The following is a 25,932-nucleotide window of genomic DNA, read 5'->3' as shown; positions in this document are numbered from 1 at the left end:
CAGCTCACCCCAAGGTCCTAAAATTGGAAGGCTTCAAAAAGAAAGGAGAAAATTGCAGGGATCATAGAGTTAATGTAAATTCTCCTTCATATGTGCTTGTATATCTATCTGTCCATGTGAGTATGCATCTAGCTGTATAGGTATATGTGGGTGCTTCTAGAGTTGTTTGTGCTTATGTATGCACCTTGCCTATGTTCCCATGTCTCTGGATGTATGTTTGTGTATACCTATGCTTGTGTACGCTTAGGTGCATATAGGTGTATATGTGTATAGATTCATAGGAATGTGTGTTTATTCCTAGGTGATATTTATCTGTGTGTAGTCCTGTAGGTGTGTGGCTACATATATTTCACCTATGTGTGTGTGTCAGGCTCACATTTCTACAGAGATACACATGTGGGTGTGAGAAAGTGTATCTCCACGATAGCATGTAGGTAGGGTTTTGGGGAATGGAGGATATTTGGGAGACTTTTTCCCCCTATGTTATTTCAGTGCTTCCATGCTTAATGCATACATCCCTGTATTTCAGCAATCTTGATTAAAAAAGATAAAAACACAAGCAATTATAGAAAATCTAGTCATCTTACTGATACTGCATTGAACTATTGAACTGAGCTAAGGATTTGTTGCTAGTTTGTGAGTTCTTTGGCTTTTTCTTGGTTTATGTCACCTGCTGAAAATGTTTTTTGAGCATTTTTTAAATAATTAATTCAAGTTTTAAAAAAATCTATATTGGAAGACTGTGAAACAAAGCAGCCTGGGACACAGACTGGTACCTATTTCATCTTGCATAAGTATATGCCTCAGGTTGATTAAATATGCATGAAAACAATTTGAAAAGCACACAACCCACCTGATTAACTGCATATTTTAGGAGACCTTTTTTCGTTTTCTCCAAATACACCTAGATCATCATGACATCTTCTGCTGTTGTTTATGTAGATAAATGCAAGTAATACGAGAGAATGTAACTTCCTCAGTTACACTGGGAAAAAATGCACTTTAAGCCAGCTTTATTCACACTTAGGGTAAGGGAACGATTGTACTTTTGTAATGTTTCTGTTCACTCTTTGGGTGAAATCATTAACAATCCTTGCAAATCCTTCTTAATAAATGGCTTACCTAAGGAACAATGCAAGTTAATTTGTCCTCTGTTAGAATAATTCATACTCTAATTTCTGTAGCTCTTTTGCTTGTTGCTTTCTTTTGAGAATGACACCGTGCACCGTTGCTCTCTCTATTTCTAGAGTCTTGCATTGTGTATATAAAATGAAAAGTGCTTTAACATTGAAAATCCACCAGTTGTTTTACTGTTCTGTAAATTAAACAAAATTGCATTGTTATCAAGTACACTAAAATGAGAATTTCATCCCAGAGCTAAGACACTTCTGTAATTGCAATTGATCTTTGTCTGGGTGACTTGTACTGGTGACCTACTTATAAGCTTCTATGAATAAAGTAAGGCAAATGTTGACACCTCGTCTAAGAGTAGGATTCTAATTTTATCATTGAAGGAGTGAATGTAAAGCAAGATGCAGGGGTAAAATATCTTTCTGTATTCACCTGATGTTTTTATACTTAACTGAAAAGTAAGGAAGAAATTTAGTTAATTAGACTGGAAAGACAAAAGAAAAGAAATGCACTAGAAATAGTGGCATAATCCAATTCAGTGATAACTTAAGTAGAGCTGAATATGGAAATGAAAAAGGTGTAAGAAAGCATGCCAGCATTTAAATGAAGAGCTCTACAGATGTTTCGTGCAAATGCACTTCTGTCACAGAAGTGTCCCACAGAAAGTAAATTATCCTGAGCTTCACAGAGTCCCATGTAGAATACTGTAAGACCTGAGTGACCCGGTCCTCACTTATGCTGGGGTCAATCTGCATTTTTTCCTTTGAATCTGGTGGGCTAAATTCCCTAATAGGTGTACAGCCTGGTTTAGCAGTGTGATTTCAGAATCAAGCCTAAAGCTTTCATGGGGCACAAGATCCTCCCTAAGAGGATGCTGAACTTGCCACTAGCATCCTGCAGAAAGGACTTCACTCTGTTCAGTTTCAGAAAGCTCTTTCCCAAGCCCTGTAAAATGTTTGTCAGGATTTCTGCCGCTCATTTCTTACAACTTGTACTGTAGTTATTGATCAATTAGTATGAATTTTTTAAGTTGGTAAAACTGTAGGCATACTATCACACTTAGAATGCCACTGAACAACACAGAGACGTTTGACACGCTCCAGGATCAGAGAGCATTATAGTTGGTGTGTGAATAAGTGTAACTACAATCAGCTACATAAGCTCTCGTGAAGAAGATCATGCAATATTGAACAGCTTTTCTTTCTGCTTGCTGATATAAAACTGACAGTTGGTCTTAAGCAATCTAGAACTTAGTCTAGGTTAGAGATGATTATCTTCTCACTCTCCACTTTAGTGCAAAGAATAAGTTTGTACTTTTAACCCCTGCATTTGCAATGCAGCCAGAGACAAGGGTGAGCAGAAGGGTGATGCCACCCTGTCCCTGCACCCTGCACTGGATGTCCAGAGCCTGACGGTGGTGAAGATATGCTCCAAAGATGGAAGGAAAGGAGCGTAGTATTCAGCTGATGTCATCTTCCTACATCTCTGACTGTCACTGTCTCTGACTATGAACATTCAGCCAACTTTCACTGTGATAATCTAGCCCTAAACTGGAAGAAAAATCTGGCACATATTTCGTTTTATGAAAATACAAATTGGCTTGAAAATCATGAGTTTAATCTCAGTAGTAGGAGTAAAATGACAAAAAAAAAAATAGGAATTTCTCCTGAGTATAATGATGCCTGGAAACAGCCTCAGTGCAATTGTCAGATATTTCCACTGAGACAGAAATACAGTTCTTTGTTAGATGTGTTACGGAGATGTGTAACTGTTACGGATTAGTGCAATTTGTTCTTTTTTTCAAGTAAACCCAGAATCCAGTGGGTGACCTAAATGAATTTTCTGGTTTATCTATTGTCCAACAAGGTTCTCTAGTGTTTTGTTTCAGGGATGTTCATTTTTAACAACATACTCCAAGGAATATACTACCTAGCTGTGTTTCTAAAGCAATGCAGCAGATTTTCATATGGGGGTAAATCGCAATGAACCTATTAAAGTCAAAGAGAAGAGAATTTACTAGAGCTTTACCAAATTATACAAAAATAAAGGCTGTAGAACTATATTGCTTTCATCTCATATTGGCCCTCTCAAATACAAGATGATGTAGCTGGAACCATTATCATGCTATTGTTCATAGCTCTGCTGAGATTATGGGAGTGTTTAGGTAGTTAGTGATTGTACTGCTTTTGTAAGAACTTACGGGCTCCTTGCATAAATCAATAGGTTGTATCAAAAACCTATGTAGCAGTGTGGCAGCTTTTCCAAACCTTCTAAGACCCAACTTATCTACATGCATGGTTTTAACCCCAATTACAGAGGCAGCCTTCCCTCAGAGCACTTTACATCTAGCATGTGACTTGACCTTGATGGTACTGATGACCTTGACCTTGAAAGTCATTTTCAAAGGAATCCAAAGGAATACAGGGTGATGACCATGAATATAAACTATATTAAATATGCATCGAGGACAGAGTGTACAGAGAGCATGGATTATAAACACTTCAAAAATGAAATGGGAACTTGGGGAAGACTTTTGGTGGATGCTCTTAGACTCTGAAATGCTCCATTAGAAAGGTGAATAGAGAACAGTCATGAAGACCAAAAATATGTTTCAGGAAAATGGAAAGAGCTGTAGGAGACAAAATGGGAAAAAATAAAGAGAATAAAATAGCTTGATAGGAAAGGAAAGAAAGAGCAGTAAAGACACTCAGATGACTATTCAAGCTGAGAGAAAAGTAAATGGACTGGTAAGTCAGTTGTGGGCTGAGGAGATGTAAAAGCAGATGAAGGCGACAAAGAAGAAACTGACATTGATGAGATCAGAAATTACCCTGTGGTCCAAATAGCAGGACTAAAATATTGCGTGTGTTGTGGAACCAATAACTGCAAAATTTTGTAAGCAAAAAGATTGCATTCAGGCATATTGACTAAAGTAGGGAACAGCATTGGAGATGGTACGGCAAGCTAGTAGAGAAAATGTAAAACTGATTTATTTTTTTTTCCACAGTAATTTGAAGTCATAAGAGAGAAAGAAGATAAAGAAGCTAGGTGGAGAGGAGAAAGGTAAAAGATTTTTAAAGTCCATGATAACCAAGAAGTCTTACAAGGTATCAACATACAATGACCATAGGTGAACACACATCAACAAATCAGGATACCCTTGAGAGGAGGGAGGGGAAACACGTAGTCTTGTACAAGTTCTGGGTAAAATCCAGAGACAGTGCAATAAAAACAAAGGAAGTAAAAGCAGGTTGATGGGTCACTTAGGAAGTCAAGGAAAAAGTAGTCAGGGTCCAGAGAAAAACAAAGCAAGCACACCTGTGGGAGAATGAAGTCAAAAGCTCTTTGGGTGACCACAAAGTCAGTAAATTCATGGATCAGAACTGTGTTAGGAGAATTAGTGTGTTAAAGTTAAGGTGTCCATGAGAAGAAAGATGAAGGGCATTTGGACTTGATAATATTTGCAGGTCTGTTCTCAATGAACTATTATATTCTAATGAATAGAATAGAATAAAAATGAATAGTTAGCTTAGGCTACCTCCTTAAGCAATCTATGGAGTGTAGTATGGGACACCATTTGAAAAGGGCTTGGAAACCTTACAACCCCCTATTTCAACATCTAAATCAATTGCTAAATTGGCAGAAGTAAATTGCTACTAGAAGTTGCTTACAATAGTTACATCGTCACTGTCTGGGAGATAAGATTGTTTTAAGTCTGTTCCTAAATATTGTTTAATCAGTGGAGGGTGAAAAGATACAATATTCTGATTTTTTTTTACCCACCTGTGGCTTTTGTCAGGAGTAATTCAAGTGTAGCTCCCTGCTCCACCAATACCTAACTAACAGTAAGTGTGAGTAGATGCGGGAGCTGTTGGGGAACCCCCAATCTTCTGCTGTGGGAAGAAAGGGCACTGTGAGCCAGGTACACTCCTCTTCTCTGGTGAGGAATACAACCCTATGTAAAGCTAGTGTATGCCCTGAGAGGCTCCTAGATCATCACTGACCTTGCTGTCCTTGACTAATTTGCATAGGGTACACACAGCAGCTCCTGATCATTTCAATATTCAACTCACAGTGCTGGGATGGTTGCCATCTCTTTTATGTAACAGAGTTGTGGTTAGGGCTCCTTACACCCCATACTGGCTCCTGCTTGTATGGGCCACGTCTACCTGATGGGAAACTTGCAGTGGAACTTGAATGAACATTTCTACCTGTATGTTTTATAAAGCAGTTATGGCTGAGCTGTTTCCTGATCTGATACTTCCTGCCTAGCAATTTCTATGTAATTTTTTTATTATTATGTATTTATATTGTTATTATTAATTTTATTCATGGTGGTTGCATCAACCAGTGAAGAAATTATTAGGAAAGCATGAGAAGAAATTGCTCTGATAGCGTATGAAAATGTCACATATACATAACTGTGAGTTAAATATATAGTGAAGCTTAGCCGAAATTGGTTGTCCTGCTGTTAGGATCACACACCCAAAGAGATCTGACTTAAAGAAAAAAAAAAGAAAAGTAATTTCTGGGGATGTTTCCAGAACTCAGACTTTTTTTTTTCTTCTCGCTGCTTCTACATATTTTTTTGAGAAGAGAGGACAGATAAACAGACAAAATGATGGAAGCAGAGAGAAAAAAAAAAAGATATTGTGCAGTAAAACATAGAGAGTTCAGTTCTGAGGTGTTAACATAGTTTGGTTGCTTGGATCTGCTTACATGGTTAAAGAATGCCAAAAATTATCTTTACCTGTAAGAGTATATAAAAATTTGATATTTTATACAAAAACATAATTGATTCTGCTATGATGAGGCAGTTTTTAAAAAAATAAACAACACAAACAACAAAAAAACCTACTTCTTTATAACTTTTGGTGAGATTTTGTTTTTATTTGAGTAATTAGTGCTAGCAGCTAGGAAAACAGCCATAGACTTTCTGGCTTTTTGTCATAGACTTTCAATTGCATTTTTACTAGCGTTCAGTCAGTCAAAAAGACATTTTCACTGTATTTCAACTGACACCAAATTTGTTCCATTGTAAAAGATTTCAGATGTTTCAGTACACAACAGATGAAAACTTTTACCTGCTAACAGATGCTTTTTGCCAGTGTTCTAAACTTCTCCTTTTTAAAAGTAAAAAGGAAAAACAAAAACAAAACAAAACCAACAAACAACAGCAACAAAAAACCACCCTCTGATATCAGTGTAATAATACTGGAATAAAATTTAGCAAAGTGGTGTGAAAATAATATGCTGATGATTTGTACAGCACATTGTTTGCATAGACAGTAATGATGGGCTGGTTTTCCTCATTTTGAAATACTTGTCAAAAAATACTACCAGAAAATGACATTTTACTGGAAAATTTACAAAGTTTTATAGGAATCCTTTTATCATATTTTTCTAAATACTGTAAGAAAACCCTTGTCAAATCTACCCTTTGACTGTTTTCAGTGTATGCCTCCAAGCTCTCTTTTAATTGTGTTTGCTCACTTTCTTCCTTGCAGCCATCAGGGGTTTTAGAAGAGCCCTGACAATGACAATGATAAACAATAAGAACAACAGACAATGCATTTTCTAAAAAAGGCGCAAGCCCATCCTACATGGGACTGCTGCACTAGCCTGAGTTATCTGGCTACTCTCTTTGCTTTCAAAAGTTGAGAAAAGGGCAGTGGTTGCCTGTATGGGAATGGTATGTCAGCACAAAAGTCTGCTTCAGTCACTTCTTTATCTTACCATTATTACAGGGTACATTTACCTTGAAGAAGAGCATTTTCTTTCTACCCCAAAAATAAGCTGTCTGCCTTAAGGTCTTCATGGCAGGACAAAAGTGACTGCTGTTCTAGCAAAAGCAACATGCAGTCCGTGCCCTTTTTCATCCGTTTGCTTGTCAATGCGGCTGTCAATAAAGATCTATTTACATACGGCTAATCCCACAGTTGACTCATTAAGATGATTTTATGAGTGAAAAGGGATGATGATCTAATGGGATAGCTCCTGGAATACAAATAAAGCAAGATAACTTTCAGGGAATAATAATTTTTCTTACTGAAGTGGACTTTAAATCTCCAAGAAGAGAACAGCCCTGCTTTAAACAACCTTTTCTTTTTCACTCAGAAGTGATCTCAGATTAATTGTGCAGTTTAGCTGAACTTTGCTTTCCTTGGTATCCTAGGAGAAAAGCTCTGACAGACTGGGAATTTTAACTTGTTTGTAATGTAAACTCAGTATACTGGTGGTGCTTTTTAACACTCCAGAAACAGTTTGGAGGAAAAAGAAATAAATAAAAAAGCTTTGATCCTCTAAGCAAACAAAGTGGAGAGAAGGATGTTAAAAGAACCATCATTTGTGAAAGGCAGAGAAGGAAAATGTGGGAAAAGTGTCTTTATTTCAGCAGATTCAGAGACTATTTGAAAGGTTATTTGAAATATCAGGCACTTCACCAGCATTAGAGCCCTCTGATGAATAGGGAAATTTGATTTCTTTTCATTGTTTTATCAGCATTTTCAAGATTTCTGAAAACTATGAATTTATCAATGGTATCAGTCAACCTGATCAAGATTTTTCCCAGAAGCAGATACCCAGGATAAAGCTCAGGGGTGAAGTTTTAATGACTTGGGTATCGAGCTCAGATAAACACATTCCTAGTGGCATTATTCATTAGGATGAAAGGAAGCAGAATCTAGTCTGGAAGTAACGCCACCTCCTGGGAACTAGGGAACGACTCGACGCACAGATTTCTTGACCAAAGGGTGAAATGTGATTTGTGGCATTCAGACATAGCACTGGGAAGTGGTGTGACCCAGTAATGCCTTACGTGTGGGACACATTTCTGCTCCTTAAAATGTCACTGATCTTGGTATTTCGGGCAGTAGGTAAAGAGGTAGAGACAAGACTCCACAAACTCCTTTCAACCTGCCTATTTCACATTCATCAGTTTTAAGGAAGGAACAGACAAATAGCTCCTTTTAGACTGAGATACCTTAAATCAATGTCCAGGGAGCGGCTGCAAAGAGTAATGGAGTTTCTTAGTCCCTACGATTTCCTGGCAAGGGCACAAGGTCCCAATTAGAACCCACCCTGAACTGGTGCAGTATCCATTACAGTAGAAATGGATAGAAAAAAGTCTTTTTGATGTAAGCTTCTTCATTTTCAAAGACTTGTACATAATGTTCCATTTTCCTGAACAGAGGAAAATTTTACATTTATAGTTCCCCAGATGATGACATTGGTAGGGACTTCACCTAATACATCTCACCCTCCAAAAACAGCATAAACTAACTCTATGTCTTTCCCAACTGGTATTTGTTGAACCTTTCCCTTCAAATCTACAGCAAGAGAGATTTCACAGCCTTCTGCAATAGCACATGCCAGTGCTTCACTGTCGTTATGATCAGAAAGTCTCTAAAATTTAACTAAATCCCACTTTTTGCAACTGAGTCTGACACTCTTGTCCTGTCTGCCATGGAAATTGGAAGCAGTTTAGTGCTTTCCCTTCCACGCCAGCTTTTTACACAGCAAAGTGTTTGGGGCTTGGCTTTTAAAATTTCATTTATACAATGTTCCCCTCTCAGTCTTGCCTCTTGACTCAATGAAATAACTGCTTTTTTTTTTTTCGTTTTGTACTTTTTTTAAGAATCTTGTTATTCTTGTTTTTCTTTGGACCTTTTCCAGTTGCCCATTTGGATCCATACCCAAAAGATGAGTATATCTGATGAATGACTTGACTTCACTTGTCACGGACAGAACCTTCCTCAAAGAAATCCTCTGTGCCATTTCTTTGTTCTGTGCTCCAAGCCTTACTCCAGCCCACGTTTAGTCCGAAGAGCTCTCCAAATCTCTCAGGTTATAGTGATATTTTTGTTCTGTCATCTTCCAATTTGCTACATTTTTTCTTGACTGCTTCTGGTCATCTCTAGTTGACAGGCACATGTAACTCCAACCAAGCAATTTCCAGCCCTCACAACTACATTTACATTTCAGAAGAAAACTTAGACAGTTTGAACCACCTGGTCCTTTATCTTTGCCATAGGTATCTATATGGGCGATGGCTTCTTTTGGTGCAATCATTACTAAGCAGAGGGATGCTTAACTACTGCATTGTCTAGCACTAATGGTGTTTAGCATGCTTAGCATGAAGTGACAATCATGATCACTATCTGCATCTATGAGCTGATTGTCCACAAGTCAGAGACTAGATCCTCGGGAGCCTGAAACCTCCAGGTTTCATGGTCATCAGGGACTTTGTACTGCAGAAACCCAAGGAGAGGTTTAGTGATTATACAGGGATGTCTTTGCAGACATTTGTACCAGAGAAGCCGCCAAGCCAGCTCCAAGCATCAGAAATACCAATGAATGCTGAGCTGAATAATGGATACAAATATGGGATCAGTGTTTGTTTGGGTATTCCAACTGTAGACCCATGAAAAGGCAGAAGATGCTCATGCTTTCAGGATCATGACTATGGAGCAATGCATCACAAAGTCTCGCATGAGAAGTTCGACTTTGCTCCTGGCAAACCCACACAGAGATCATCTACATTAAGCCTGATGAGTGTGGCATTAGGCAAGAATCCAGAACCTCATGCCCCCTAGGCACACTTTCTGCCTCTTTTGTTTAATTTCTTTTCCGTTTTTAAGACTCAAACTTTACCCTGGCCAACCTAGAACATATCCCAAAATAGTCAGGACACAAAAAACATCACAGATGGAACTGCCACAGGCATTTGCCCCAAAGGCTCCTTAGAGAACCCTTTGCAGCTGTTAGGTTCACGTATATGAGAGTAGCTATTACTACCACCAAAAAATAAAAATAAAAATAAATAAAAATTAGAAATAATAACAACAACAAACTCAGAAAGGGGAAAAAAAAAAAGGAAGAAAAAGGGCGTTAAAAAAAATAAGCATTCACTCAAGTATCTGTAGCAATTCATGGAGCAACTTAACATTACAACAAAAATGTCCCCTCTAGCCTTCAAACCAATAAACATGATGTTTTAATATACCTCAGTAAATTAAAACACATTCACTCCATCTCATTAGTTCCTGGCTGTTAGTTTCCAAACCTTGAGTTCCCATTGAACAGGTAAGCAGCTGCTCTGAATGTCTAACTGGTGTGACTGTATCAGAGTGAAGCCACATTTATGCACAAGAGTAGTCCTTTTCCTCCACCCTCTGTCTAATCTAGTCATGCTGGGCATGCTAAATAAACACTGCATGGGTGCACTGAGCGAAGGGGAAAGTTGCTGTTCTTGTAAGAGAGAACTTAGTACAGTCTGGGATACAAAGACACACAGAGGTACATTCAGACAACCAGTACGATGCAACTCGATGCTCCTTCCCTCCACTGAAAATACACGGCTTCAGAGTTTAGCAATCCTGAAGATTTGTTTGATATGTTGTCTTTTGAACTTAGATCATTTTAATGAAGAACCTAAGATTCACTGTCTGATCATGGTCAGCAGAACCTCGCATCGTAATGCCATTGATTGATGGTCAAGCGTGTTCCTGAGGCCTTACGAAATAGCTTCCGTGTGAAAAGTCATTCATATTTAATCAATAGTAGCCATCTCATCCTATTTTGGAGTTCTGCAAGTTTTTTTTGCAGCACATTTTTAAAGCTCCAAGTAAAAGGTGCTCTAGCATGTCCCATTTTTGTCCATTCCCATTTATAATGTGGTTTCCATGCCAATGATTACAGTGTAATACTAATACCAGTAGTTTCAAAAACAAAAGCACATTTGAAATCATCCACGTTTATCTTTAGAGAGTAAAAGCTGCAAAAATAAATGGATCGAGGAGGATTAAATACTAGGCTAATTGTTCATTAGACAACCTAAGACCGATTAAATGTGTTAATCCATTTAATATTTTTTTCTATTTGTTTCCATTATTATCCCTGCCAAAATTCTTTTGCATGTATTAATTCACCTACATTTACTTATTAACAAAGGAATTTGCTTGAAATGCAGGTCTTGAATCCTATAGTCCTTTCTCAAGCAAAACTTCCGTGACAGCAGTAGCAGAAGGAATTCAAGATGTGATTGGAACTCTCTGTACTGATCTTTTCCTAAAATAAAATTTAAACTCTTTCAATAAGATTAACGTGAATGCATTCTCCATCTGTATTGATTCCATCTACTCTCAATGTTTAATTAAAATCCTTCTGCAAAATTATGCATAGTTCTATGTATTGTCCTACGAAAGTGCTCCTGATTGCCCCTGACCCAAAAGAATTGTTCTAAAATTCATTGCTGAGAGCTGGTTACTATTTTGTATTATTTTTACATTATTTTGATGTGTAATTGGCCATTTGCCAGATACGTGGAACTATTGGTACCTAACTTGATTATCATGTCTTCCAAGTTCAAGAAAAGAATGTTGGTGTGTTTTGTTTTCAGATCAGCTACACTTCAGGATTGCCAGAGTCAAATTCACAAAATAAATTCTGAAGAAAGGTAGACTCATCCTAAAATTACTCACGTAGGTAATACCACAAATAGGGGAAGATGAACAACAGGTCAGGTACCAGTTCAGTAGAAATAGATATAAAGCATATCAGATGCAGAGCATGACTCTATACCATATCATATTGTTGTGGAAAAGACAATTTTCCTACTGGTATGAATAAACAGGAATATTGTCTGCAAGATTTGGAATGTAAACATTATTCTTTACTCATGAATATTAGGGATACATTTGGAATATGGTGCCCATTCTTGAGCATTTTGTGTCAAGAAGAAATATAAAGAACAGAGACAGAGTCCAGAGAATGGCAAGAAAAAGAGTTAGAGGTGTGGAAAAATGGACTTATCATCTGTAAGTCACAGGCTGCTGTTGTCACACAGAAGACTAGGCCTCAGGAAAAGCTTTTAATGGTAAGGAGAGTGAAGTAACAGAATAAATTGATGGGGTGTCTAGGGAGTTCCTATCTCCAAAGGTGCTTAAAAACAAGTTAACCAAGACATGAGTTAGATAAGATTTAAGTAAAGTTGGTCCTTGTTTGGGTAGTAGAAAAGAAAGATCAGAAAGATCCTTCTTCTATAGGTGACCTGAACATCATCCAGGATTCCTGCTCCAGGATCTTACACAAGAACAATCCATATGGCAAATATCTATCTCCCTAACAAGCAAGCAAGCAAGCAAGCCTGTTCTGCTGGACAGAAGCAAGCTCTGTCATGAAGAGGCAGAGCATGCATGTATGCATACAACACATGCCTGGTCTGCTTAATTTGCACACAAACTCATTATGAGTGTTTATTCAGCCCCTGCTCTCCTCTAGAAGCAGCAGCATTCTGCATTATCTTCAGTATAGATGACAATCTAGTTTGTTATGTAAAGACCATTAGCTATCCCTAAGTCTTACTATAAGAACTGTGCAGAAGTGTACGTGTCTACAAAATCCAACATTAAATGAACTCTAATATTAGGAGAACAGACAAACAAGAAATAAAGGAACAACGCAACTTGCACTCTCAACTTTAAAGTCTAGCTTGCATAAGGTTTGATACTCTCATGTGTAGGCAATACACTATATAAGATCCTAAAGTAATGCATGTTATTGGAATATTTGCATAAGGAAATGAATGCAGTAAATCTATTGACGTCGTCAATGCAGAACTACTGTAACTCTAATGCTTTCTGCACTGCAGTGATGATTATGAAACTAGTAGGTATTTTATATTATTAACTCAAGGCAGCATCTTGTAATAAATACTCATAAAACATACTGGCAAATGCATGAACTGCAAAAACATAAGTAAGGAATTTTGATACGTTCTCTATCATGAATAAATTGTTAATACTGCTACCCAGTAATTATTTAATCAAAAGTATACTTAAGGAAATCCTGAAATTACTGAGAGATTTTAGTTGTTAGAAATAAGGGCCCTATCTTCATGTTAATTATTGAAGCAGGGTTAGAGTATATTTTAATAAAAGTATGAGACAGTACTGAAATTCAAATAACTCCTTGGAGGTTTTATGGTTCATACAAAATGCAAAGGAAATCAGAAAGAGGAGATTTTTCAAAATTAAAAAATCTTTCTTATAGAGAGATATAGAATTATATGTCTTCTTCTGAAAAGACATTATGTTTTGTCGTCAGTTTGTAAAATATGCATTATTCATATCATTGATAGAAAAGATATTTAGCCTAAATTACACTCTTTCTTTCCTACCCTGGAATTTTTCTTCTATTCAAAGTCTACTGTATCTTTCATTAGTTAAGTCCCCTCTGCATTGACCCTGGAGAATACTGAGATATTCATGAGATATTCTTTTTATTCATCCTAAATCAGGTGAACAATCAAAAAAAAAAATGATTTGTTATGCAGTATAAATAGTTCACGAACATATAAAAATTTAATTCAGGATTCAGCGGGTCAAATCCTAGACTGTGATAAATTAGCAACAAAGTCAATGCAGCTGCTCCACGTTACACCAACTGGCAATGCTGTTCAATTTGTCAGGTGTACTGCATTTCAATCATTTAATAGCTTCAAGAGATCAATAAGATCTGCAGTTTCAAGTTTTCAAATGTCAGCCTACTTGCTTTCCATACGCTTACACAAGCAGTAGGGAGGAATTAGCAGCAAAATCCTTGCATTACAATAAAGTGTTACCTTCATACATGCTCACAAGCCTGTTTAATTGGGACTGGATACTGCACTCTGACTCTTGACCTTGGTCATCACCAGTGGGAAGCTGCTGAGGAGTTGATAGCGTGAGAACATGAGTCACCAACATGTTATCCCAATCCCACAAGTGGTGTAAATCAATATAACTGCACTATTATAGATCCAAGGATAGAGACAGCTTGTAAATATGGGAAATATGGGGGTTGTGCAACAGAAATAAGGTTGGAAGAGACAACAGAAAATCATTCCATCTATCTCCTGCACCAAAGTAGAGTAGTGTATTATTTCTGGCAGAAGATTGATGAATATTTTCTGGAAAATTTCTGGTGGAGAAGACTCTACAACTTGTCCAGGCAAAATGTCCTAGTGTCACGTTATGTTTATGATCAGAAAGTTTTCCATAACATCTACCCATAACATTTATTTTTACAGTTAAAGTTAATTGCTTCTTAGTTAATGACTGCAGTCAAAGTTCTCCTTTCATCCCTATTAATTTCTCACCTCCTGAACTTGATGCAGCTTTGTTACAATCTCTTCTGGTCACATATGCGATGAAACTGAAACTGATGATATTATCTGGAAAACTGAGAGTTTCAGGCAGTTTTCTGAAACTGGACAACTTCTCATTTTGAATTTCCAGTCAGCTGAATCAGCCACTAAGCCATGAAACACTCATTGTCACTGGATCCTGAAAAGACTCAAAATAATGCTTATGCAAAAACAGAGTCCTAAGTGTGGTGTGGTTTTTTTTTGTTTTTGTTTGTTTTTTGTTTGCTTGTTTTTTTCTCACCAATTGCAGGGATATTCTGTTATGTCTTTTAGTATAAGAAATAAAAATCGGAGACCAAGACACATTTTAGACCACTTGTGCAATTAGTGCAGTGTGTTATAAGAATAAGCGTTCCAAAAGAAAGCACTTGATTCTCTGTTTTTTCTTTCTTTGTTTGTTTATTGGCACAATCATAGGTAGCTTAGTCCTTTCTGAAAGAGAGAAAAGAATTTGGTGGCTGTAGAACCAAATAATCTTGTGTGCTCCTTCATGAGATGATGAACTTTAGCCTGTGTGCTAAGTGCTTTTTAGATGGTACTGAATTCTAGCTGCGTGATGGTTCCAACTAATGATTAGCATGATTCATTGTTTTCTCTTATGCTCATTAAGGAAAATATTTAGATTTTATTAGAGTAAAGGACTCAATGTTTGTTGAAAGAAATAATAGTACTTGAAAAGAAAATTGAAAGGTAGTAAAAAGCTATTGCTGGTGAAAAGGGGGTGATAAAAAAGGTCTTGAGAATGACAGAAACATCTATTTTTCTCTGATAATCTTTTCTCTATGAATGGACTTTTCTGCTATGATCAATATAAGAAGAAGAAATGTAGTTAAATCCCTCAAATTGACTCAGATGATTTAACAGTCACTGTGCTTCCTAAATTGATTATTGAAAAGAAAAGCAATCAGCTCACATCCTTTCTTGAGTATACAGTTACTGGTAACACTTCATCCTCCTTGTTCATCGTTCTTCACTAAGGCTTGGCCTTGGTCCTCGAATAACCTCTTCTAGGTGGCCATGCTTGAGCTGGGGTTGGACCAGATGACCTCCAGAGGTCCCTTCCAACCTCAACCATTCTGTGATCCTGTAATACTTGGAGGCAGCTTCAGCTAAACCTCAGACTAGTGGGCATCTTTTCCTTAAGAGCTCTACAGTACTTTTCTGGCCCATGTTCGGCCTCCATTTGGTATCTGTGTCATTTTCTTCCTGCTGAGAGGAAGGGAATGACCTTTGCCTGCTTGATGGACATGGATATGTGCAGATTTTTCCACAGCTATGGTACCATTGCTGGTTGATAGGGCCAGCAATGCTTTAGGGCCTGAAACTCTTCCTCTGTTTAATCCTCTTATTTCATTGCAGAATCTAAGCACACAGCTTACTGACATCCTTCAGATGTTTTCAAAGCACTTGCCTATCACAAATTTTGTAGTAGCTTCCAGTCTATGGACAGATTGCTTACCCAGTTCTTTTCAGTCTCCACCATCTTCAGGAGCTGGTCCTCTCTAGTTCCTAGCACCCATGTCAACTTTCAGAGTGACATCCAGAAAAGAATACCTGAAACTACAAAACAGGCTTATTTTCTCAGCTCAGATACATTCCTCTGGAGTAAAACTACACTGTGCTGGGGGATATTTAGGCCTGTAGAGAGTACAATATGATCTGGATCTGTGCCTGGCACGTAGGCAGTTGTCTCCTTGTTCTTGCCCACAAGCTTCCCGCTGTCTGTAGTGCTGGGAACCTTGTGCCCTGAGCCCTTGGGGTCATGTATGACTCCAGCCCAGGCAAGTGTGTGGAGAGTGACTGTAAAGGCTCAGCTGATTGCACAACTATGCTAATTACTTTGCCTTTAGGTCTGAACTTCACGTCATTCAGTGTTCCTATGAATTCCTAACAGTTAAACAAATAGTTGCATTTCGTCTCAGATACTTCAGACCTACATCACATTAAAAGTTTTTCTAAGAAGTCAAGTGGTCCTTTCCACTTCAAAACAGATACATGTATTTATTTTTAATCCTTATGCTTGTGATTAATACCAACAATGAAGGTAATATTTCATTTGCTTCACAAACCACATAAAGACCAGAATTGCCTTAGTTCTACTCAGATATCTGGAAGAAGAAGCAGTCTCTTTCCACTGCCTCCTCTTTCATCAGGTTTTCAACTTTGTGAGGAAAAAAAAAAAAAATTTTTTTTTTATCTTTTTTTGTCTATAAACTGACTGTAAAGGGACATTTGAATAAGCAGATCAGATATAGGTACATATAACGTGGCTGTGTGACTAAAAGAATCCCACCTAAATGTCTGTTGCAGGATTCTTGCAGACCAGCCTCAGTTTTATCCATGTTTCTTGCATGACTGAAACTTCGGTCAGAGCCTGCTCTGTAACTGACCTTGTACAAATCGCCACATCAGCGAGAGGAAAACTTGGTGCTGCTGTTTTTTCTCTGGTCTTTGCTAGTTTGTCCTCCCTCATTTATTTCCACAGAAGACAGCTCTGCATCTCTTTCAAAAGGCAAATCTCTCTGCAATGCAAGATCCTCCGTAGGAGGAAGGCAAAGTGTGTCTGATACCCTAAGAAATTGTTTTTAGTATTTGGCGATGTTTATCCTGCAAAAGGAATTATCTCTCCCAGAATTCAGAGTTTGCCTTTCCACTGAGACTGAACTTTTACCACATGTGTAAGCAGCAGATTAATTAAGGTGTGGTGGTTTGGCCCAGCTCGACAGCTGAACTCCACAACTGCTCTCTCACTCCCCCTCCTAAAAAGGAAAGGGGGTGAAAATACGATGAAAAAAAAAAAAAAAGCGGGGGGGGCTCACAAGTTGAGATAAAGACAGGGAGATCACTCAACAATTATTGTCATAGGTAAAACAGACTCAGTATAGGTAGATTAAATTAATTTAATTAATTTATTGCCTACTACTAACAGATTAGAGCACTGAGAAACTAAAAGCAAACTAAAAACACCTACCCCCATCCACCCTCTTCTGTGTCCTCCCTCCAAGTGGCACAGGGGAATGGGGGCTGTGATCAGTCCCTGATGCTTCGTCACTGATGCTCCCTTCATGGTCACTCTGCCCCTGCTCCCCGTGGGGTCCCTCCCACGGGATGCCGTCCTGCCCAAACTGAGCCTGCGGGGGCTGCCCACAGGCAGCAGCTCTTCAAGAACTGCTCCCACATGGCTCCGTACCACAGGGTCCATCCCCCAGGAGCAAACTGCTCCAACCTGGGTCCCCCACGGGTGGCAGCCCCCCCAACCCCCCTGCTCCTGCCTGGGCTCCTCTCCACAGGCTGCAGCTCCGGCCCGGGGCCTGCTCCTGCGGGGGCTCTCCATGGGCCGCAGCCTCCTCCAGGCCACATCCACCTGCTCCACCAGGGGCTCCTCCACGGGCTGCAGCGTGGAGATCTGCTCCGTGTGGGACCCATGGGCTGCAGGGGGACAGCCTGCTCCACCGGGGGCCTCTCCACAGGCCGCAGGGGAACTGCTGCTGTGTCCCTGGAGCACCTCCTGCCCCCCTTCTGCACTGACCTTGGGGGCTGCAGGGCTGGTTCTCACTCTTCTCTCACAGCTGCTGTTGTGCAGCAATTTTTTTCACTTTCTTAAATCTTTTTTTCCGAAAGGCACAGCCAGTGTTGTTCCCTGGCTCAGTTCTGGCCAGCTGCAGGTCCCTTTTGGAGCTTGTCTGGAGCTGGCTCTGATCTGACATGGGGCAGCTGCTGGATTCTTCTCACAGAGGTCACCCCTGCAGCCCCCCATTACCAAAACTTGCCACATAAACCCAAAACATAAGGTCATGGGGATTTTCTACCATCTGAAACTTCTAAATAGATACAGTATGTTTCTTAAAGCATCATGAAAAGGATGTTACTAAAAGGATCACTCTATATGTCCATTGTTACACCTGTGCTTCCCTAAGTGTACACTGATGACCTCTGTCAGAGTCTGAATACTATCAGACATGGGCTTCATAGACGTTTGCTTTAACTTAGTCCAACGGTTCGTAAATTCTTAGTGATAAACTGTTAGATATGGAGTGGGAATTAATCCAGATAAGTCTTTTTGCTTGACTTATGCAAGCAATCAAGCTGTAAGGTCATTATGGCCTGTACGCCTTTAAAATCAGTAGGTCTCTGAATTACATATTCATAATCTTCAGGAATGACAAATTAAAACTGTGTTGAAGTGAGGAAAAAAATATTAGAAAACCTGGCAAGTATTCAAGCCTAGGCACACTGTTCGTCTTCATCTTGTTAATTTGAAAGATTATCATTTCAAAATTTTCTGAAAATACTAAATTATTCTTCCAATAACCTCACGCTGTCAACACTCTGGTCCAATATTAAAGTATGTAAATGTGAAAGCTCTTCTCAGTTTACATACCACGCATATGTGATAACTTTCATCTTAGTTATAATAAGGACTGAACTAGTGATTTACTAAGCCAAAAACTTAACATTCTTAAACTAAAACATTGCTTCCTGTTCATAAAGCTGAATTAGGCTCAGAGCTTCTGTGATTTGAGTGTGGAGGAGGTTACACTGCACAAATTAAAGCAAATACACTTCCCTCCAAGTGATGTTGTCAGAAAATGACTTCTGTGAGACTCAAGGTTTTCATATAGAGGCGTTTGCAGTATCATAAATACCTGTTCTTCCTCCTTGAGTCAGGAGATCCTGAGACCTCAGGACTCTTGTTTTCATTTTTGAACACAGATTCCCTGACAGGGTTCACCAGAGTTTAGTTTAGTTTAAATTCAGTGACTGGTGGGTTGAGTTCTTTCTTTTCTTTCTTTAGCCTTTGCTGTCTTCTCTGTTAGAAACTGTCATGCATTTGAAGCTCTCTGATAAAAGGCTATACATTGCCCCTTCTGCATAAAACAGCGTGAATCTGAGTCTTATAGACCCCAGGAGTAGATTCTCATGATTTCCCCCGTGTGCCCCTTTCTTCTTCTCAAAGCTACCTTTTATTATTCCTCCTCTGCTGCACTTCTCAATGTCTCTCATTCTAAGGTTGGCTCATCTAGAGCTAGCAGAAGTCTTTCTGGGGACTGTCAAGGCTTCGTGGAGATTCCCATGTACCATAATCTTGCAGAGGTTTCACCACCCACTTGATTTTCTCCTCTAAGCCAGCTAAACCCACAATGACAAAGTTATCAGCAGGATCAGGCCCGGGGCATTATAACATATATCATCTGCTAAATGTGTCTTCACCACAGTCAAAAATAGAATCACTTCCTTGGGTTTGGGTTAATATGGTTCATTTTTTACATATTCAAATTCTACCTCTTATTAGTTCAAAATGGTCCTTCTGACTAGCATAATACCTGGTAGAATACCTGGTAGCATAACCAGGTATTAGCAACAATCGCAAGTGAATTCCCTGCTGAACATGAAGAGGATGTGCAATCTTTCAGTCCTCGTGGACTGGGTTATAGTTGTATTTTAGGGTTCAAGTTTGTGGCTGACTTTTCCCCCTTTTAACTACTTTAACCTATGTTCTGTACTTGTATCAAGGGACTGTAATACATACACACACACCTTTCAATCAACATCTATATTAAGAGGGCAGACAACAATTTACATTACAGACAGCCACTGGACCTGCACTGGGACTGCACATAGCCCTGCCTCAGTAGTAGTGGTTCCCAGTACCAACTTTCATGGATGATGCTGTTGCACTGGTCGGTTTGATGATTTAATTTTCCTTCTCTGCGACTGCATTACCAAAATTGGAGTTTAGTATTAGCAGATTCCTGCTGTGTTTCGGAGTGTTCATTTTTGTTAACATCTTTACAACTGAAAATGTCTCTCCAGCATAAAGTTGAGGGATCTCTGCTGATTTTCACTGAATAATTTTTGAGTTACAGCACCACAAACAGCAGGAAAGCAGACCAACTTATCCTTTTGTATCCTTTGAATTCTCAAATCCACCAGTGCTAACTGTCTTGTGGTCACAGATGTATCTATATAGACCAAAGGAGCTGGTTCTGTACATAAAATTTTAATGTCTCATCAGGCTGCATATTTACTGCTTAAATCCATCAAAAATACTTACAGAACAGTGAAACAACTCTCGTCATGATTCATATATTACTAGGTCCAAACAGTTCCTAAACTGCTCCAGTCTAAAGTTAACAGTTTCAGAATAAATCCTGACTGTCAGTGGATGACTACTGGTACAGAACTCATGTCTAAAAATTATTCATTTCTAATATCAAGTTGTGTTTAAAATAGTGTGTAAATATTAGGCTAGACATTTCATGATACTGGACATCTCTCTTTCACAAATATGTCATACTCAACCAAATCAAGTCTGGGAGAACATTAAGGATTTTACTGATATTTTTAAAAAGAGGCAAGTGTAATGAATTGAAAGAGTTAAGGTCATATTTTCCACAATATACAGATGAACAAGCAGCTAAACATTATTAAGATGATGTCAAAGACTGTCATTTTGTAAAGCTTTATCTTTGGCTTGTACCATACATCTGAGCTCTGTGGTTCCAATGCCCCCATCTATGATTTACTCAAAGATACGGATTTTGCCTAATTGTTCCCACAGATCATAGGTTTCATCTGACCGATCAATGTTTTTCTTGTTTTGTTTTTTTTTTCTGGATGATTTGGCTTGGTTTGGATCAGTTGTGTGAGTTGAGAAATGCCACAGATATTAAGCAGAGCAGACAACCTTTGATCTCCTATCCACCTGTTAACTCTCCATTGGATATTTTACACAAATTCCTTGCACAGACCTGCCACAGAAACGAACAGCAGTTCAATGTGCAGAGCGAGTGAGGAGTACAGACAATGCCTTGCAGAAAGCTGGCTGTTGTTTGCTGTTGACAGGCTATTTTTAGCTCACAGACTGTTATTCCACTGAGCAAACTCAAGTCAGGTAAAAGAAAATGCACTTTGCAGGATTATCTGCATAGAGCACTGGATCAATCAGAATTCTCAATACCTTTAATGTGCTCATATTTTTAATACTTGGCTGGCGATGTCGTATCTGACATTGCTGTAGCAAATCTAACAGAACTCCTTCAATGGGCCAGTCATCCTGTTGTATAATAAAATATCCCCAAATTTACATTACGCTAAAATAGGTGCCATGGTAATCTAAAAACAGCCGGCTAGCAATTTGCAAAGGCTCCTGCTCTATTTATTGTTGCAATAAATAAAAAAAAAAAAGACAATCAGCACTTTCCCCTCTTTACCTGTCCCTCACCAGCCCCCAGCTTCTTTTCCCTGTCATCAAGGCTAATGATAGGATTTCAGGTCTCCCACTTCCCAGAGCGAAGAGCCATGACTCATGCACCAGGTTAGAGATTTAGGCCACAGTCTAAATCTCCAATTCCGAGTGATCAATTTAGCAAGTCTGACTTCAGTTCAACACTTTCTGTGCTACTTTCTTTGGGCAATGACAGTGTCAGCCTGTTGTCATCGAGCTTCTTTGCCTTTCAATCTTTCTTGACGTAAGTGTAGGTGGTCCTCCATCAACCAGGGTGTTTCCATTTAAATCAAAAAAAGGCCATGGGAATCTTGATCCTTTTTCTCTTGTGCTAAGAAATGTTACTTTTACACCAGTCATTGTCACTCTTTTTTCTCTTCACTAAACCGTTCCTATTGACCACTGTGGATGCAGATTCTGCTGTAAGTCTGTTGACTTTAGGGTTGCTTTTCTCATAAAAGCAGAAAAGCATGAATCTTAGGAAATCGGTTCTCATACCTAGGTGGATTCAGAGACCACTGTTTGAAAATTGTAATCTTAGTGTTGTTGAGAATTATCAAGCAAGCAAGCAAGAAGAAAGGAAAGCAGTCTTCCAAGCAAAGTTTCAGACAGATTTCTGACTAAGGCTTTGGAAGAGCAAACAGTGATATGGATTAAGAATTTTACTTCAATTAAGTGTTTTTACAGTGCTTTCTTTTTCATTATTTCATGTAAGCTCATTGAAGCGGGGGGGTTGCACTTTTGACTTCCTAGGAAAGCACCTCTCACCCCAGAATTTACCCAATTCATCTTTATGCTGTCTTTCCCAAATACAACATCAACACTATCTGTGCTAAAATACGTTCGTAGAAACGTATCCCACGATGATAATAAACCCTACATCTCCACAACACCTGACACATATGGTGTTCTGGTTTGTGACTGCTGGATGCGATGCCCTACGCACTTGTCCAGTTTATATTCCAAAGATGATGTCCAGCTCTTATTCTGTTGGCTTGTCGGACAAAGTGAAGCAGATCTCCCTCTTCATATTGGCATGACCACTTACCACTTCACTTCTTTTCAGTTCTTTTTGACATATTAAAGCAGAATGATAAACTGATCATGAGAGGACAAGGCTTCTCCCATTTGTTTGCCTGCTGGAAGATTTGTGTCAGCTATTCTCAAACCCCTATGTGATATTAGCTCACACGGCTAACTTCCCCTTAGGCTCATGCAGGTACACACAATGTTTACAAATATGATATATAGGTTTTTGAGCATCCTGAGCATTTTGAGCAGCTGGTATAACTGTGTCAGCCTGCTTCCAACATCTCATATCTGTCAGAAATTTTATAGTGCATCTAGCAAAATCTATCAGCTGCCTCCATTAAACAAATAAAAATGGTCTCATCTGCATGTCATCATACCAGAAACCACAAATAACTGCAATAATCCTAGTCATGCCATGGTGATCTTAGGTCAATTTTTAAAAAATGTCTCAGAGAAGGAGGAAGCTCCAAAGTGTAGCTGTTGGAAGGGTTAGATATCTTACCTGCATGAAATTAGACTTCTCCAGTTAGGGGAGAGGCAGAGTCCTCAGCTATCCTAATTTTAAATACTTCTGCTGGGAGGGGGGTGAACCTCTTTCCCCTAAGGTCCCTGCCTCTCTGCACTGATGAGAGAGGGAGCCCAGGTGGCATAGGTCATTAGGTTACAGTTCTTTGCATGATTAAAACTAAATGGAATTACGTTCACCCATTTTGCTTATATTTTTCACCTGTTGTAACAACTGGGAATAATTTGCCTAACCATCTTTCTTCTCAGTAGCAGTTTGGAGATCTTTTAGTGCTTCTAAGTTTCAGATTTTTAGCACAAACTACGATGTATATTACCAGGGAAAATATTATGATATAGCAGGGGCTTCACCACATGCTTCAGTTGTTTTTATACCCATTATTGCTGTGCCATCGTAATGCAATTTTCCTCAGACTCCCGTGTTATTAACCTGCATTCATCATTTATATTTCTCTCCCGAGGCTTGTTCTAAGACTCTATAGAAGAAGATAAACAAATTACAGATACAGGAATTAATTGTTGCCTCATTGGAGCACCCCAATCAAGGGATTTTAGGAACACTGGTTGAACTGAAGCAGCCTATAGACCATGCTGATGGGAATGGTAGGAATAAGGGTTGAACAGAAATGCAGAAAGGTATAAACAAATAAATACACATATTAGGGCAGATATGAAAATGCAAGCCAGAAAAAGTGACAAAATAACTGTAGACCTCCACGGAATGAGACTGTGCAAGCCAGATGTTAAATACTCCTTCCAGCAAGGTTTGTTCCCTGTTGCTCATGCAGCCTTTTCCACAAAATATGTCACCTCTGTCAAGCTCCTTAGAAAGCTCTGCCTCTTCTTTCTGTTTATCTCCCTGCCCACTTAGGATCAAGCATAGAAAACCCCGCTCCATCCAAAGGGAGAGGGGCCAAAGTGGCCTGAAACCCTCTTGGCAGCGCCTTTCTGGCCCCCAGCCCCAGCCCTGCCCCCGGACAGCTGCCAAAGGCTTGGCAGCACGGCCCTGGAGGAGGGCAAGGAGAGCGTGGGGAAAGGGAAGAAGGACCACAGTGGAAGACAGCATTAAAAGAACAATAGGTAGAGGAAGAAGAGGGACAGAAGAACAAAGCAAATTCAGAGAAATGTGAGGGCACATCAGAACGACTGTGTATATCAAAGAAGCATATGGTGCCTTGAGCCACAGGGGACCCGTGTTGTGCTACAGTGGGTAATGACACAGAGTGACAGACTGTACCTTTCCCTGAAAATCATGTGGTTGAAATGGATGAAATACTTCAGAGGGGAGAGGAATGATTGACGCAGTGTCCATGAGGAGCTCTGCATCGGAGCCACCAACAGCACCCGAGCTAGCTCCAGCCAGATGTGCTAGCTGCTGGGTACTGCTCTGGGAGCACGGCAAGATGCAGTGGGGAATGCCTGGGAAGGGGGAGATAGAAAACTGTGATGGGGCAGAAGGGTATAAAAAGGGCAAGGGAAGGATCCAAAGTTTGGCTCCAGGTTTGCTAGCCTGACCTCAGGCGTACACAGAGCCCATGAGAGGGTGAGAGCACAACTCAGTTCTTTGCTCAGAGCAAAAATAGCGACCGTGAAAGAAATGGGAAAGAGGCAGGCAGACAAAAGAGAAGAAAGCTGGTGAAGAAAGGAAAAGAACATGAAAACACTATCCTCAAAACCAAGGCAGACATGCCAGCCATAGTAATTTCTAGTGCAAATGCCCTGCCTCCACTGCAGCTCAGCAGGGATTTGACCACAGTAAATTTTAGGTGGCTGTGGGTTTTTTAGTTTTTCTTTTGTTTTTTTTTTTGTTTTGTTTTTTTTTTTGGGGGGGGGGAGGGGGCAGGTCTTTTTTGTGTAATAATAATAACGAAAAGGCTCAGTTTAATTCTGCAGGAGGAACATAAGGAGAAGTTTTGCATAGCGGTGACTGTGTTTTACTCTGTCTAAGGAAGAGATTTGTGGGTGGTTTCATGCAATTTCAGTGGTGCAGCTGATAATCCTACAAAACAATCTCTTCTGCTATGTTCTATGGTTGATTTTTTTAGCCACGGCTATCAATCAGATTGCTTTTCAAAGCAGGCAAGTGTCAGTGTCTCTGCTCTGTAGAGGCAGCGCAGCAGCACAGAGAGGAGAAACAACTTGCTGGGAGCTTTGGTGTTGATGTGCTGGCATGACAGACAGAGAAAGGCCTGCACCTCATTTAAAACCACCAGGCAGACTCCCGTGTGGCTTGACTGCTGTGTGGCCAGAAAAAAGGTGGTAATTTTTACATCAGTGAGCTGAAGCAGACTGTGGGAATCTATTTTCGACTGGAATAACTAACAGCATGGGTGGAATTCAGATTTTTTGGCTTGGTTCTGGTCATTCAGTGTATGATTAGGAAGAAGCATTTTGTGCTTTGGACAAGGATATCTAGAGCCTGAACTAGGTACTTCTTTGTTCATTTTTTTGTCCTAATGATAGAAATTAAATCTACACATAATAGCAGCAACAACAATAACCAGAAATTAGGAAGATATTTCCCCCACTTGTGAAAACACAACAGCCTCCACAAATTCTCTTGTAACATCCTCTGTAGTATCTTGTGTTGGCCTCTCTCTGAGACAAATTGCTGGTCAATATTGGACTTGGGTGCAGTCCTGCCTGCAAATGTCTGTGTTCCTAAATAATTTGAAATATTCCCACATACAGCTTCTAAGCCTGTATAGAGATGCCCAAGTAAATCATAATCTTCCCCTTCAAGAAATCTCACATTACATACTTTCTTGTATTCTAAAGAAAAATTCCTTTCAATGCTCTCTTCAAAGCACTTGTATTCTCAACAATGGTT

The 25,932-nt window shown here is 39.4% G+C and overlaps 1 protein-coding gene across 6 annotated transcripts in view; it reads left to right on the top strand.

Moving 5' to 3' along the window:
• GRM3 (glutamate metabotropic receptor 3) overlaps positions 1-25,932 on the top strand; it is a 105,869-nt gene that overhangs the window by 867 nt on the left and 79,070 nt on the right. For 3 of the 6 annotated variants that reach the window (XM_013180449.3, XM_013180447.3, XM_013180446.3), the window contains exon 2: positions 4,139-4,194. The exons of the other annotated variants lie outside the window; for them this stretch is intronic. The gene's annotated coding sequence lies outside the window, so the exon portion shown is untranslated. The remainder of the gene's footprint in view (positions 1-4,138; positions 4,195-25,932) is intronic. 6 annotated transcript variants of the gene reach the window in all.

Source organism: Anser cygnoides, chromosome 1 (genome assembly GCF_040182565.1).
Source record: "Anser cygnoides isolate HZ-2024a breed goose chromosome 1, Taihu_goose_T2T_genome, whole genome shotgun sequence".
In the NCBI taxonomy this organism is placed as follows: Eukaryota; Metazoa; Chordata; class Aves; order Anseriformes; family Anatidae; genus Anser; species Anser cygnoides.
The sequence above is the reverse complement of the archived record's forward strand: the minus strand, read 5'-3'. Positions and strand labels throughout refer to the sequence as shown.